At 40.3% G+C, this 16302-nt stretch overlaps 1 non-coding gene across 1 annotated transcript; it reads left to right on the forward strand.

Annotated features, from left to right (window-relative positions):
- Nucleotides 1-13758: 13758 nt before the first annotated feature.
- On the forward strand, nucleotides 13759-13841 carry TRNAL-CAG (transfer RNA leucine (anticodon CAG)). The gene has a single exon. It is a non-coding gene; the product is annotated as a tRNA-Leu (tRNA).
- The last annotated feature ends 2461 nt before the right edge of the window (nucleotides 13842-16302 follow it).

Genomic DNA, 16302 nt, shown 5'->3' on the forward strand with positions numbered 1-16302 from the left:
GGGTGAACAGATATTTGTAAGTATAACCATATTTTCATTCATACGTCCTCCAGTGACCAAAGGAAAAATCCAGAAACAACAAAAATGCTTTTCCCAAATATATGGCTTCTCATACCTGCCTGTGACTGAATAATCTCCATTCCCCCAAGAAACAAAAGTCAAGCTTTTAATCTGTTTAATTTAGTGAATATAAATTGCCACTCTGAGTACAAAATTTCACTACTTTTGAACAGTAAACGTAAACATCAAAGAGAAGACAAATGATTGGGTGAGAAATATCACCTAGCTGAAGCATGGTCTTCTCAAGCTTCACCAACCAATGATGGAAATAATGAGAGAAAGGAGAATACATCACAGGAAACAATTGTTTTCCATCCACATAATACCAGCATCTTGCTGGATTTCTTTTTCACCCTCTTGGTACTGGCAAGGCAAGTGACTAATATAGCTAGTGTTATGAGAACTCCGCGAGGCAATGACATCACATTACTCAATTTGCCTCCTGTGTCCTCCAAGGAGTCAAAGGTCTCGTGTACACTCAAAAGAAAATCAAGTGACCTAGTTTGAAACGAAAGCAGCTTCCAACATAAACAAAACTAAAAATCCAGTATTTTTGCAGTTATGACAAACTAATTTGAAACTTAACGGTTTGGCCCTTGTTTTGAATTAGTCATTTTTTATTTTATTTTTTGTGAAGTGAAAGGAAAATGCCAAATGCTGTCAGAACATGAAACTTATTGGTATGAGATTTCTCTGTTAGATGATGTTTCCTACACTGATCTTATGCTGCCAACAACTAAAATACCTTTTAATGTGTTCTGGCTTTTAATGTATAGCACTGCCTAAGCTCCATATGTTTACCATTATCCATAGACTCATCAGTCCCCTTTATTTTCAAGAGAGGCAGTGATGGAAGGAGGCCAGATTGTGCAGCAACACAGTTCCGGTAGTGAAATTAGCAACTGCACAATATTCCCAGAGAAGAAGTCCTGTTTGGTTTTGGCCATAAGTCTGTTTCTGACACAAAAATGGCCATAGGAAAGGAACTGCATATGCATGTGTGTTTATAAAAGCATGTGTACAATATAGCATGTACAACAGCCATTCATAGAGAGCCCTTCATATGCAGTTCTGATCTTCTCCAGGTTGACTAGCGCTCAGTGACTCCATTATGCAAGGCCAAAAATTGAGGCATCGAGGTATAGTGATGCCAAGTAACTTTTCCAGAGTCCTGCCCTGAGCCTGAGCCAAGCTGCAAGCTAAACATAAGGCTGCAGCTCTGCAATGTCCTGTCCCTTGTGGCAGTAATGGCCGGAGGTATTTTTGCCTCTCACTCCATCTCCTGATCTTCTCTCCATCTCTAAACTGCAGAACAATGCTCCAGTGGCTCTGCCAGGACAGCTGTTTGTGCGGAAATGCTGTGGAACAAATCAGGAAAATGGCTATAAGAAAACCTTTTAATTTTAGTGTTCTAGTGTTTTGTTTTGGTTTGGTTTGGTTTTTAACGGAAAGAAAGTATTTTGCAAGTCCAGGCCCCTTTCCTGATCATGGTCACTGTGTTGGTGCAGAAATCATTTTGTCAATGTGCTCTGAAGGCAGGGAGAAGTGACAGGCAAGAAAAGATGAACAGGCCAGAATGCCATAAACTAGCATTAACACATAAATAGCCTAAGTTATCCATGTGTGCTGATGACATCCACGAGGCATTCTGCAGAACAAGGCAATAAATTGAAATTATCATGTGCCTTTCACTTACCTCACTTCCAATTCCCTGTCTACTCTATAACATACTCTTCTAGTACTCTACTTACTCTTAATTAACTATTACTGAAAAATGCCATAAACTCCTCCTATTCCCTGAACATGGAATATTTATTCGCAGCTTTCTTTATATTTGGTCTTTGCATAGGCAATACTGTTGACGCATAGCGGTGAAAACATTGTAATTTTTTCAGCAAAAATAAAAAAGCATCGGGGGACAAATGGTACTTTTTGGCTTTCCTGGAAAGACTCTTGCTTAAGTGCATCAAAATATGGTGGAAATCGGTTGAAAGTAACCTCCACGGGTGTTACACAAATACAAGTTACAGACCATTCATATCTTCATCCCTCCCAGAAAAGAACTAAACTCATTTTTTGGGATACATGAGGAAAATGGTTTTGCAGAGAAGACAGAAGAAAATCCCACAGATGTGCCGTTGGTTCCCAGGAAAGCTCAGGCTACTGAATTCCACTCTCCTCCAAGTTGGGTTAATACACACCTCCCATATACACCCAGCAAGAATAAATACAATGCTTCTGCTGACTTTACCATCAGCGCTGTCCAACATGAAAGCATTTCAAGGAAGTTGATCATGAAGATGTGATGTACTGCTGAGGGGGTCACCACTGACTCACTCCAGGGAGGTGCCAGCACCACACTGGTTTCACATTCTGCAGCTCAGGAATCCCCTGAACCTGAAGGTTCTTCACTGACCATTACAAGTGAACTAGTATTCCATTAACTGGAGATTACACTGCAAATCTGCTAATCTTATCTAACCCATAGCCTTACCACTTTTCTCAAAAATGAGAAAAATAATTAATCTACCAGCGCCTTTTCAAAATTGAGGTTTAGGTTATTTTGCTTCTTTTCAACTTCTTCACTAGATCTGTCCTTATCTCATTACACTTGAACTGTTCAAAGTCATGTCATATTCCTACACACTTTTGCCTCTTCCCACTTCACTTATCTATGGAGCTATAGCCAGAGTATTGTAGGGAAAGACAGATTTAAGATGTGCAGGCTGCTCCTATGCTGCTCTAGAGTTTGGACCATGTACAGAGCAAACATCTGCCAGCTTGTGTGGTTCTGCTTGTTTTCTGAGTAACAGATATCATGCGGGCTTTTATTACCTGTTCTCCACCGCCCACCTCAGACAAGCCTATCTCCTCTGTCCAGGCAATGCAAGGAATGCTTCTTTTGCTTTACTGTGTTCTTATGCACTAATTTAACCTGGAGTTATGAGCATGATGCTGACATTTCCCAGAAAATCATCTTGGAGAATCACAACTTGTTCCATCTGGTCTTGAAATCTAGGGTAGACTTAAAGTTTTTCTTAGGTGAGTATAGCCAAGTTGCTTGTTCTGCCTACTTTTTGCTTTTTTTTCTTTCCTATTAGAAAGTGTAGAATTTGGTTAATTTGACTTTGCTTATCAAATATTCAAAATAAATGCCCATTAAATGTATTTTCAGTGCATATTCAGTGTATATTGATTATATACTTGGGGCTGTAAATAGAGATTTATACATATATGTTGAAATGAATACATTTAAATATGTAGCAGGCAAAATTCTAACTTCATGCAGGTCTGTGACTGCAAATCAAGATCTTGAAGTTCCTTGACAGGTGAAGCCAAGCAAAAAATTTTGTAATCTTTCCTGTAGATAATCATGGATAAAGTTTGCTCTCGACCAGAGATTCAATACTGAGTTGAGTGCACTGTCTTCCTGCATTCACAATTTCATGTAGTATTAAGCGTGCAAACTGTGCAACCCCATCAAGATCCAGGATTACAAAAACAGTGGAAAAAGAGGGTCTGCATGGGCCAGTAGCGGTCCAATTTCATTCCTTGTCCCCAGGTTCATGGCACTCATGCTACACTGGCATGTCCTCTCATGTGTACCCAGAAACAAGAGATAGAAGGGGCTGGAGTTGGATGAAGGCAGTGTAGAAATACAAACTGAAACAGAGTGGAGAAGGGGCAATTGATATATGATGTTTGCTTTGATCCTGCTCTGTCTGCATGAAGCCTGAGTGCTTGCACTAATGCAGAAGGCTCCCGTCATTTCTGCCCTTTTGCTCAGTGCTTGTAGGCACATCTGAGCAGACTGGGCTCACTGGCCCTAGAAAGGAAAATCTGAGGAGGGAAATCTTCATGCTACTGGATTCCAGGAGACAAAAAATCGCACAGAATTTTGTAGAATAAATCAATTGGATGGAAGACTTCTGTACCCACCACAAATGATCTGATTAAAGAAAATCTGAAAATTAACACAACAGATGGCATTAGAAAAAAATGCATCTTGAACCTTTGAGCACTTTGGATGTATCACTACTACTGTACAGTGAAGAAGACATGCATGAGATCTTGTGAGGTGATCTGAACATTAACCAGACATTCCAGCTGGTTTTGAATGCTGTCAGCTGGGTGTGTTTGCTGGAAATGTGTCCTTTGGAGTACAGCCACCCTGTTCTGAGCGATGGTGGTGTGTATGCTGAGTTGTGGAGGTAGTTGTGGTACTAATGTTATACATGCAAAAAAAAAAACAAAAACAAGAGAAATAACCTCTCAATCAAAAATCTTGAGAATACTTGCAAGTAGAGGATGGATTTATGTTTCTTCATTCCTCCTTAAATGACTTTTTTGTGAATCAGAATATGCTGATCACACGCCACTGATAAGAACGATTTCCTATGCTAAGCAATGGGCAGAAGAGCAAAAGCAGGCTAAAGTTATTGGGATGCTTGTTTTTATTCTTCAGATTAAACTTATTTTTTCTTTGGAGCTGACAGTGAAATAATAGATGTGGTTATGGCACAAGTCCAATTCTGCAGTGAACTTTTCAAGTCATTGTACATACGTTGCTCTGAAAGTAATGCCTCCTGTTTATTTCCATGAAAACTACAACAGATACAAAGAGCACAATAACAATATTTGGTAGAGCAAATTCTCAGCTACAAAACACTATTTTTTGACATAGACACTATCGCAGCAGAATCAATGGTTGAGCACCAAGTGAGAGGGTGTGGCCAACCCATGGAGATCAGGTGTAAGCAATGCACCTGAGTGACTGAAAGGGGTGGAGTCAGGATCCACCTCTCCTCAACTTCATTTAAGCAGCCAAGAGATTAGTGTCTCTTTGGATGGAGATTGCATTCTTCTTGAGCTATTACTGGTCATCAGAAGGAGTAAGCCAAGTTTCCTTCTTTTTTTTTTTCCACCTGCTGTTGCTTCATAGTTTTTGTATCCCTTTATAAGGCACTGTCATCACTTTCCTTTGCTGTACACACCAATGTTATCTTGGCATTTTTGCCAACAATGAGTAAGAGCCTGCTTGCTCTGCTCATCAAAATCTTCACCAGTGGAGGTAACCCACTGTTTCATAGCTGCTATGGTGATGTTGTTGCTGAAATGCTCAACTTGCTGTGCTCACATCTGCTGTTTAGTCTCCATAAATATTCAGTTAGCATCAATGTATGTCAGTGTGTGCAGTTCAATCCAATGAAGGAATCTAATGACAAATACTTGTTTAATATGCGCTTCTATGTCAGACACCATTCTGTCAGACTGCTCCTCTTCTGCCATCTGTTGCATGGCAACAAAATATAATGGAATATTGGTGGGAAGGCTCAACATCTGCTGCCGTACCACCAATATCCATCTCTGAAGATGTGGACCAGTGTAATAAAGCAGGAAGCATTACTTTCTAAGCAGTAATATAAGGACGCATTACTGATAAGACAATCATGGTAATATTTTGTGGAAGGACATTTGGGGAAGAACGGAGAATTAGGACAAATAGATTACCTTCTTTCTCTTACAGTTTTGCTGTTTTCCATTTACAAAACTACATGCAAAAACTCTTTTGCATCATTTTGAAGATTTTGGAGGCTCAGGCTTTGTAGTTGAAGGAAAAGTATTGCTCTTGACTTTTAAAAGTGTATTAATGTTTTTCTTCTACCTCATTCTTTGGAAAGCTATTTAAATTTAGAAAGTATCACATGGAAACAGAAAAATTATTTTGAAATTGTTTTTCAGGTCTCAGTGTTGTTGTGAACATACTCAATATTGGTTAAATCCAACACTTTTTAACATATTAAAGTGACATGGCATGCCATGACATTGTGGCATGGACATGGATGTCTACATATAACCATAACTCTGGCAGAGCATAGGCAAATACTGTACCATGTAATGAAGACTAAAGATGTGTGGAAAAAAGTGCTGAGGTGAAAGTCAGGAAGATGTAACTTAAACAGATGATTTCTACAAGGTTCTCCAGATTAAAAAAAAAAAAAAAAAAAAAAAAGTTGCCATTTTGCCACACATTACATCTTAATTCTAACTCCACAGCTCCCATAATCAAAATTACCTACATTTGTCCTAAACATGTCTGGAACATTATATATTCGAATCATGATTATATGATGAATATTTGATTTATGTTCATTGTATACTTGGGGAAAGTATTACAGATTCAAAATGCACCTAATAGCAATTTAACTTACTGAAGACTTAAATGAGTGTGCCAGGAATGTGAAATATGACCTAATGGTGGCCAAAGGGAAAAATCAAAGACTTAAGAAGTTTTACAACATGAAGTATATGATTTTAAAAATGAATGGGCTGGAGAACTTCTCTCAGAAAATTGAATTTTTCAGGACTTAATTAGTTCGCTTCATTCTTTCAAAAACTACCATTTCAGCTTTTTAATGAGGGCTTAGAGTTCCCTTGTGTATTCTGGGCCTATTTGTTTACCCACAGAGAGGATCATGAGCTTGGCATGAAGAGTCACTTGCAATATGAACAGGCAAGTAAAGCGACATACATCAATAATGCAGAATGTGAGCATCAGAGAGAAGTATTACTTGTTGCTCTGCGTTCAATTTGTGGAGGCAGGAATAACAATGATGCCATCATTTAGAGTGGATTGTCAGACATTCACAGAATGGCCAGGGTTGGAAGGGACCTCAAGGATCATCAATCTCCAACCCCCCTGCCACATGCAGGGCCACCTATCTCCCCATTTAATACTAGACCAGGCAGCCCAGGGCCCCATCCAATCTGGCTTTGAACCCCTCTAGGGATGGGGCATCCACAACCTCTCTGGGCAGCCTGTTCCAGCACCTCATCACTCTCATAGTAAAGAACTGACCCCCGATATCCAACCTAAATCTTCCCATCCGTCATCTTAAAACCATTTCCCCTTGTCCTACTGCTATCTACCTTTTCAAAGAGTCGATTCCCCTCCTGTCTGTAGGCTCCCTTTAGGCATACTGAAAGGCTGCAATGAGGTCACCCCGCAGCCTTCTTTTCTCCAGGCTGAACAAATCTAGCTTCCTCAGCCTGTCTTCATAGGGGAGGTGCTCCAGTCCCCTGATCATCTTCGTGGCTCTCCTCTGGACCCTCTCTAACAGCTCCCTGTCTTTCTTGTACTGGGCTCCACGCTTGGACGCAGTACTCCAGATGGGGCCTCACAAGAGGAGAGTAGAGAGGGACAATCACCTCCCTGTCCCTGCTGGCCACCCCTCTTTTGATGGAGCCCAGGATACCATTTGCTTTCTGAGCTGCAAGAGCACACTGCTGGCTCATGTTAAGCTTTTCATCCATCAAGACCCCCAGGTCCTTCTCTGTGGGGCTGCTCTAAAGGACCACTCCTTCCAGTCTGTATGGATGCCTGGGATTCCTCCGGCCCAAGTGCAAAACCTTGCACTTTGCTGTGTTGAATCTCATTAGGTTCACCTGGGCCCATCTTTCAAGCCTGTTGAGGTCCCTCAATTGAAATTGATGAATCTTCTTGAAGATGTGTGAATGAGAATATACAGTGGGCAGGCTGAAGGCAGGCTTTTCTGCATATGGACTTAGAATGAGAGGCACATATGTAACAGTGAGAAGGTGAAGAAAAGCAATCAGATATGGCTGAGTAGTGACTGTCTGAAGATGATGTTTTGTATTAGTAGAAAAAGACCTACTGAACAGATGTTAAAGTAAAAATAGGTTAGAAACATAGCAGGAGGGGAAATATTCTTCCCAGTAACAAGCTAGATTGTTTCTTCAGATTGTTTTATATGCAAGAGAGGACATGAGGCAGAAATTTCTGCAGCAGAGAGATCAGATATTTGAGTGAGAGGACAAGATGTGGGATGTTAAGAGACAAGTCAGCGAGAAGTGATCAGAGTGAGAGAGAGAGGAATAAAAATGATTGTGGCTAAAGCCAAAAGGCATCACTGTAGTCGCAATGATATAAAAATTAAGAGCAATAGTTTATGTAGATCCATTTACCTTTCAAGGCTTTTTTTCTGTTTTCCAACATTGGAATTTCATCCAGATGAATCCGCAGGGGTTGCTGTATCTGTATGATAGCAATTTCTTCAATAAAGTTTGAATTTGATGAAAGACAAAATAATCTGTCATTTTAATTTCCAGCGTTTCCTGAAGATTGACAGAATCTCCATCCATTCAGATTTTTCTGGAAGGCTTGGAAGGTTGTCACACCTGGATAAGTTTATTGCATTTCTGAAAGTAGTCAAATCAACCATCATATGCACAATGCGTATCATAGCTGCCGAGAGGAGGAAGCAAGTTTTTTTTTTCCCATGTGTCTGTACCCCCTAAATAAGATCTTCTCTATTACTTTTAAGAGTGACAAATGCTCCATGGCAGTCCACAGAGTGCAGAATAAAACCCAAATAACTTACTATCACTCCACTCAAAAAAGCCTGAGGGATTTCAAGACCCTGAAACCTTGAATCTCAAAGTCTTCTCAGACCTACTATACCTAAGCCCTACCTTGCTCAGGACACAGCTTTGAATACCCTCTACTGACAGTGCTCTCCCATCTCCTTTCAGTCCTCTTCATCCTGCCTTGTCCTCCAGTCATTTCCCTTTCTCTGATCTCTATCAGATGGCTTCATAATTCTGCACATCACATGTTGCTGTCGTGCCTGCCTGTTTCCCCAGCTCCTCCAGAACTCAGAGTGTCTCAAGCCCATGACTTCACCTCCCCACCATATATCCACAGATCACCAGCACCTACAGCTGACTTTCTGTTGTCTGCCTCTCCTTTCAGATAACACTTTAAAATCAAATATTCTCCTGAATTCAAAGAACAGGATAAGAGGACATGTCAAAAAAACAAACAAACAAACAAAAACAGGCAAAAAAACCACCCATCCCAATCACTGTACATATGGTAGCCCCAGCCTTTGCTTAAAAAATGTATCCTTTGATTCTTAACCATGCTTTAACCATAACTTCCTTGTTTCTGTGAAACACAAGGAAGAAGAAACCACTGAATGACTCTGTTATCAAGGCTTGTTTTGCTCAAAGATTGACACACTTCAGGCTTTGAGAGATTACAGCATACAGAGAACAAAATCAGCAGGGAGGGTGCCGTTGCCATGGGAATGTGGTTAGCAGGGTATGTCCAAATTATTCCAGTAGGCAAATCAGTATTGTGAAGAATAGAAGAGACAAAATATGGAATCTGAACCTATCCAATGGAGATAGCTCTCTTTCTCATTCAAGTGTACAATCTGATCCTGTGAGCTAAGCAGCTACCTTCCCAAGGATCTGCCACGCCACCTCAGGATGCTCATCCTGTCCTGGTGTATCATGCACTAGCTCTGAACTCAGCCTGCACTTACAGAGTTACCCGATTTTCCAGAGCCATTCCTAGGCTCTGTGTCACCAGAGCCCTGTAATTGTCCAGCTCACGCTATCTCAGAAAGGCCAATACAAGACAGGGTCACTACTGTGAGAGGCCTGACCCCTTGTTTCTTCAAAAGAAATCAGAATAAGAGTATTCCCAGGTTTCATCCAAACCATGACCTGTCAGGCAGTCTGTTTCTGTCTACTGGTCATCAATATAAGATTGTCTTAATGAAGAAACACAAGCATTATGAGACTGTTACTCCTCCACTTTGAAAAACTAGACCCAAGCTGCTTTGTTTTCAGAAGTGAGATAAAGAATAATCCTTTTTAGAAATATACCCAAGCTTAATATAAAAAATCCAGATGAATTAAATCTGCAGTCTTCTGTGGTAAAGTCCTCCCATACCTTATTACCTTCCCAACTTAGGGGAACAAGGCTTCTTGTTCAGTTTAGGTTTGACTGTCAAAATCAGTCTCCTCACTACTGTATATCGTTATGATTTTGTCAACAAGTCTGAAAGTCCATTGTCTCAGAGGAGTGAAGCTATCACAGTCATTTACAGATAAAAACCCAGTCTTTGATGTAGCTTGGACCTGAGCCATTAATTGTGTCAGAAATTAGCGTTGTGTCATGAGAATGACTCTGGAAGTTGATGGGAAACCACCAGATAAATTTGAATATGAAATGTTGTACATATGGTAGCCTGAGACATAGAGATAACATATGTCTCCTTTCTATATCGTCTAGAGCCTGAGTATATTATATACATTTAGTTCAAGACACATAAACCACAGACACCCAGCTTCAGAGAGAGATTGGACTTTGCTCCTACCTGACAGGAAGGGATTTCTTTTGTAGGAGAGGTTCTGATACTAACAGTGCCTGGTCTAAGGAGCTCAACAAAGTTTGGATTTGTCTTCAGACCAGAGTTCTCCTCCAGGAGTTTGTCCAAGTCCATCCATGTAAGAGTGGCCATTGTTGAGGAGGTGGAGTAAAACTTTGACTCCCCAACCCCACCTACCTCATTCCTTCAAGTGGAGTTCCTCTTCATAGTCAGCCCAACTGAGCTGAACCTGAGCATGTTCATCCAGAGAAGTGAGCAGAAACCAGGGCAGAAACTGAGATGCAAAGGGCAGTAGGGCAAGGAGAGAGTGGCTGATGAAATTTTAGCACTGAGATGGTAAAAATACCTATGTGATCATTTTACAGTATTAGGGAATATCAAGCAGAAGAAAGTGTCCATAGGGAGAAACCCACAGAGCCCTCAACAGAGGAGGGAGAAGAGATTAAATCAGAAAATAACCTGAAGGCCGGGAATGGCTGCTGACTGTTGATCTCTCTAAACAGTCTTTGAATCAGGCTTCTATGCAAGCACTGTACTTTTTAACTTCCAAGGTCTTCCTTACTTCTAAATTCTAAACTGACAAGGTTGCAGAATGGATCCAAATGATTGAACAGGGACTTGGTCTTTCTCTAGCTATGGATGTATTGATTGCTGTGCTGAAAAATCAATCCTTAATCCAAAAAACATTTTCTGGGAAGTGTGCAGAGCAGAGAAACAGAGAACAACGACTACAGAATGGCTGGGATACCAAGCGATGTCTGAGGAACTGATTAACAAAATACTTCACTAAAAGCTTAGTGAACTAGTCAATAATCTAGGAACTTCTTATCTGATAAGCATGTCTTGGGGGATTTGAGGGGATTAGCAAGAAAGTTTATTGTAGCACATGTAATCTATTTTTGATTTCCAGAAAAATTGGGAGGTATGGGAAATTTTGAGAAAGAAAGAGTAAATACAGTAGTACTCATCCAAAGAGGAAGAATGACTTTAGCTATTATTGTCCCATGGGAAAAATTTTTAAATGCCTACAGATAATGGACTCCTGAGCAATAACAGAGCCTGTTATACAGAACAACTTTTGATAGATATACTTGACCATTAGAGGAAGGAAAACAGCAGCTATCATACTTGGAAATATGTGTTTGGACCCCATGTTTTTCAAAGTAATAAAGCTGTCTAGGGCATATCTAGCTCTCATGGCGACTGAAGACTTGACAAAGGGTAGCAGATAAATTCAGTAAAATGGCAAAGTATAGATGATAAGGAAAGCGTCTAAAGAGTTCGAACCAAAAGAACAAAGCACTCTACATTAACTTATTTGAATAGTCAATGGGCACACATTTTCAGCCTGCAGGAAAAGCCAAGTAATTCAGTTTAGCACTGACCACAATGAATGTGAAGGTCCCCCCATGAATGATGGTAGGTCCAGACTTGTAAAATACTTTCCTTCATGATTTAGGGAAGTGAGATAGAAATATTTTATAAGAAAGAACTGAAAAGGTTATGACTGCATGAGGCTCTCTGCAGTACGGATGTAAAGAAAACAGGAGAAGAGAGCAGATGTTTGGAGGTCAGGGAAATTTCTGGGAATCAGATATCTGTAGAGGTAGCCACCAGGCAAGGAAAGTTGAGCTCCTGTTAATGACCTCCAAACATCTGCTCTGCTCACTCCCCTGTTTAGTTTCCACTATGATTTGGAGGTTGTCTTATGCAACCGTGATTTGTCATCGACAGTTTAGGAGGCTTGGCTGACTTCCAGTCTCTGTTTCAAGTGGATGTCTCTGCTATGAAATTTTTGCTGTATTCTTTGCAAATGGTTACCAATATCCAATCTCATCTTTCTTGAAATAACAATGAATTGTGCTCCTGCATCTGTTTCCTTCTCCTTGTATTATAACTTTTCTCTAAAAAAAGTTTTCCTAATATCTTAATCTAGTAAAGCAGTATACTCCTGGAAAGGTAGGTTTTACTTTTGAAAGTTAGACAGACTGTCTGACCCAAAGCTCATTTCACTACAATGACCACCAACTCAACTCTGAAATTATCTCAGACTGCTCTCTTGTACTGCTCACTCATTTGAACATAGTGAAGCTTTACATTATAAAGCAGTGTAAGGCTCACTGTCCTCTGTTAGTTGTGACTTCTGCATTTTTTTCTGCAGGAAGAAAAAAAAGAAAAGGGAAAAGGAAAAGAAGAAGAAGAAGAAGAAGATGAAGAAAAAGAAAGAAGAAGGAAGAAAAAGAAGAAGAAAAAGAAGAGAAAGAAAAAGAAAAAAAAGGAAGGAAAAAGAAAAAGAAAAAAAAAAAGAAAAAAAAAAAAAAGAAAAAGAAAAAGAAAAAGAAAAAGAAAAAGAAAAAGAAAAAGAAAAAGAAAAAGAAAAAGAAAAAGAAAAAGAAAAAGAAAAAGAAAAAGAAAAAAGAAAAAGAAAAACTGCTCAATCTTTTCAATGTGTAATATTTAATTTTATACTGGTAGAAATTAGTAAAATGGTGGAAGAGAGGTGGTTTTTCTTTAGTGGTTTAGCAAAGCCTCGTCAGTCAAGGGATTGGCTCTGTGAAGTATTGCAATGACTTGTTTGAATAAAATGTCCCTCAGCTGACTGGGAATGGGCAGGCAGGTTTGGTAAATTGGTCTGGTTCTGAGGCAAGCTGGGCTTTTTTTCTACTTTCTTTTATATAAAGAAGGAAACGGAACATCAGCTATGTCTGTTTTTAGCCTAAATTACTTTCTATGCCTAAACAAGAGGAAAACTCAGTAGCAGTCAGATGGAGATTAGATGTGAGGAGACAGTCGCATAAAATTGCAATAGGAGAGCACAAAGCAGTAACAACCCTTTGGAAGATTCAATTGCAGTGAAAGCTTGTTCCGTGTGAGTAAAGCTATACAAACTCAATTTTCCATAAAATATTGCCCTTTATCCCTTCATATATGGGACATCCCTTCATCTAAGTGACATGACTTAGTGGGCATGGTGGTGATGGGTTGATGGTTGGACTAGACTCACAACTACTTCTCTTCCTAGAGAAGTGGCAGCATGTACTGTAGCAGGTTCAAGGCTAATGCATCGGGCCACACATGCCCACTGCAGTCTGATTTCTGTTTACTTGTGTCTTGGCAGAAGCAGTAACTAAGACCTCTCTCTTCTGTTTAGCTGTAACATCTACAATGTTTTAGGGCACCTGAGATCTCTAAAAGAGTTCTTTGGAGGAACCGTCATCCTTGGAGCATCAGATTAGTGACGGGCACAAGTAGATGCTAAGAATTATGTGTAGGTAAGCACAACATACTTACCTACGTGGTAACATTCATGTGAACATCCTAGGCAGTTCAGCTAAATATGTTTGTATATTACATAAGAGAACATACGCAGCCGGAATAAGAGTATATCTTATTATTCTGTATGTTTAGAAACCAGAAGCATAAACTGTTTTCACTTTAGTTTTTAATTGGCCGTTTAACAGTGAGAGAATTTCAATGTTCATCATATAAGGGCATAGTCAGGATGGCCGAGCGGTCTAAGGCGCTGCGTTCAGGTCGCAGTCTCCCCTGGAGGCGTGGGTTCGAATCCCACTTCTGACAGCTCACTGTACTTTTGAAAGCATGCTTGCATATCATCCTGAACAGCCTGCTCTGGGCTATTCTGCTTGAACAGGGGCTCACACTCAGGGCACCTTTCAGACCTTCTGAGAGGTCCCCTACTCCTGCATACCTCAACCATCCTGGGATTGATAAGACTTAAAGGTAGGGAAGATTCAGTTGAAGTTATACATGTCAGGCTCCAGATAGTCCAGCTGAAATCAAACAATTGACTCTTGTTATAACCTTAGATGGTATTAAACCTTGATTAATCTTAACCATGATTCAGAATGTTTTAAGTTACAACCCTCATCATCTCCCAACGAAGAGCCAGCCTTCAAGAGACTCTGGAGAGGTGGCACAGAAATTACTCACCTGAGTGGTTAATGTCACCCTGGCGACCTGTTTTAGTGTGGGGTGTGATACTGGCTGGAAGAGCATCTTTCCATTTACAGCTTAGACTAGACAGCTCATGTTCACACAGGTATAAAGCAAAAACTGTTAAACTATCCAATAGATTTCCTGAAGGAAATTCTATAAAATGCTGCCATTCTCTGCAATGTATTTAGAAAATGTCATCTTGTATGCAGTAAGCAGTGCTGAGTTAAACAAAACCTGTGGAACATAGAGAAAGGCAAATTATAGAGTCATAAAATCATACGAGATGAAAGGGACCCTTAAATATTATCTGGCCCAACTCACCTACAAAGAACAGGGACACTCATAGCTCTATCAGGTAGCTCAAAGCGACGTCCACTTTGACCTTGGATGTTTCCAGGAACAGGGCATCCACCACCTCTCTAGGCAACCTGTTCCAGTGCCTTACCACCCTTACTGTAAAATACATTTTTCTTATTATAAAAACCACTTACTTTGGATATCTTATACGCAAAGAATTGTTTCTGAGAGAGATTCAGAGCTCTGTGTCACTGGGTCAATCACCTTCCTGTATAATCTTTTAAGCAAAAGATCGTGGCATGGAATTATTGTGAGAAGTGCCAAATTTTATATGCTTTGAAGGCTGGATGGTACAGCAATCTTCTCTTCTTCATTAACAATGTCAAATCTTGCCAGAAATGACTGCTGTGCAAATGGAGAACACTCTTTGCTATGCTAAAATTAGCTAGAATAGGGTGTTTCCTAATCAAATCTTGTCTTGGATTGCCAAATGATGTATAGCTGTTTGTGTTGCAGATAACGCTCCAGTGGGGACTACGCTTAAATCCCTCAAAACTCATATTGAGCAAGACCTCTGGCTGAACTTTAACTTTGTGCTCAGAAGTGCGAGACTGGTGCTATAAGCCACCCAGATCTGCATCAAACACTGTGACTCTAATTGCACACTTAGCTAACAAAGATCAACTTAGATTAAGTGAGCAATAAATTCCTAGCTGTACAAAATGAACGAAACTACATTTCAGATTAGCATAATCTGTATGTGGGGCCACTTGCAGAGGTAATGATGGCAGCAAAGGAACAAAGTGGCTATCTAAACATTGGTAGGATCTTAGTACCTCTTGCATTTGCGTGCAACAGATGTTTCCCTGAGTTGGTCAGTTGTATTGTATAAGCTATAAAATGAAGACAAGAGGCTTAACAAATGATTGGCACAGACCCAACACTTAAATCAGCTTCAAGTAGTATGAGAAATGATGCCGCTTTGAGGGCAACTATAAGGAAAATCTGTTCTGATGGAGTGTACCTATTCCACTTTGGCTGATTGCTGTTTGAACTCCCCCTGCTTACAAGTACATCAGGGAGTATATATTTCAAAAAAACATTGCACGGCATTGTTAAGCACACTGCATGTATTTATACTGTCTAAACGTTTGAAGTTACAAGCCACATATGAGTTTCTAATTTCTTTCCATTTTTAATATGCCCCATTGGAAAATGTCAGTGCATCCACACGTTGCACTTGCAGTGCCATTCCGAACCTCTGTAACCTTTGCAATACATATCAGAGTCAGAGGCTGGAGTCTCTGAAACCTCAAGAGCTGAATGTTTATGGAAATCACCCTATGTCCTCTCTGTTCTTTTCTACAAAGAACAGAGATCTACAAAGCCTCTCTCACCAGGCTGCCATGGAGTCCTGGCTCATTTCTATGCACAGGTCAGTTAAAGCATGCTCCCCTGGTCTGAGGATTCCTGTGGTGGAGATCTCTGAGAAGGGTTACACAGTTGGATCTAAGAATTGCACTAATTTCCTCCAGCTATCTGGTCATCTGGAGAGGAAGGAACAACAAAGGGGTCCCCATGCATTTCAAAATGCATCTTTTCCTCCTGTTGAGGAGAGGCCCTAGTACCCAGAAGCGCTTCCTTTCTTGAATCTCTTTCAGAAAAAAAAGGCTGTTCCTTACACCTCTGGAACCCAGGGGTTCCAGACAACCTGGGTTGCCTGCTGTCCTTAAGGAAGGACAGAGCGTTACTTCTGGTGCCATGTGACAGAATTATACCTCCAGAG

This window comes from Meleagris gallopavo, chromosome 2 (assembly GCF_905368555.1).
Source record: "Meleagris gallopavo chromosome 2, MGAL_WU_HG_1.1, whole genome shotgun sequence".
Classification (NCBI taxonomy): domain Eukaryota; kingdom Metazoa; phylum Chordata; class Aves; order Galliformes; family Phasianidae; genus Meleagris; species Meleagris gallopavo.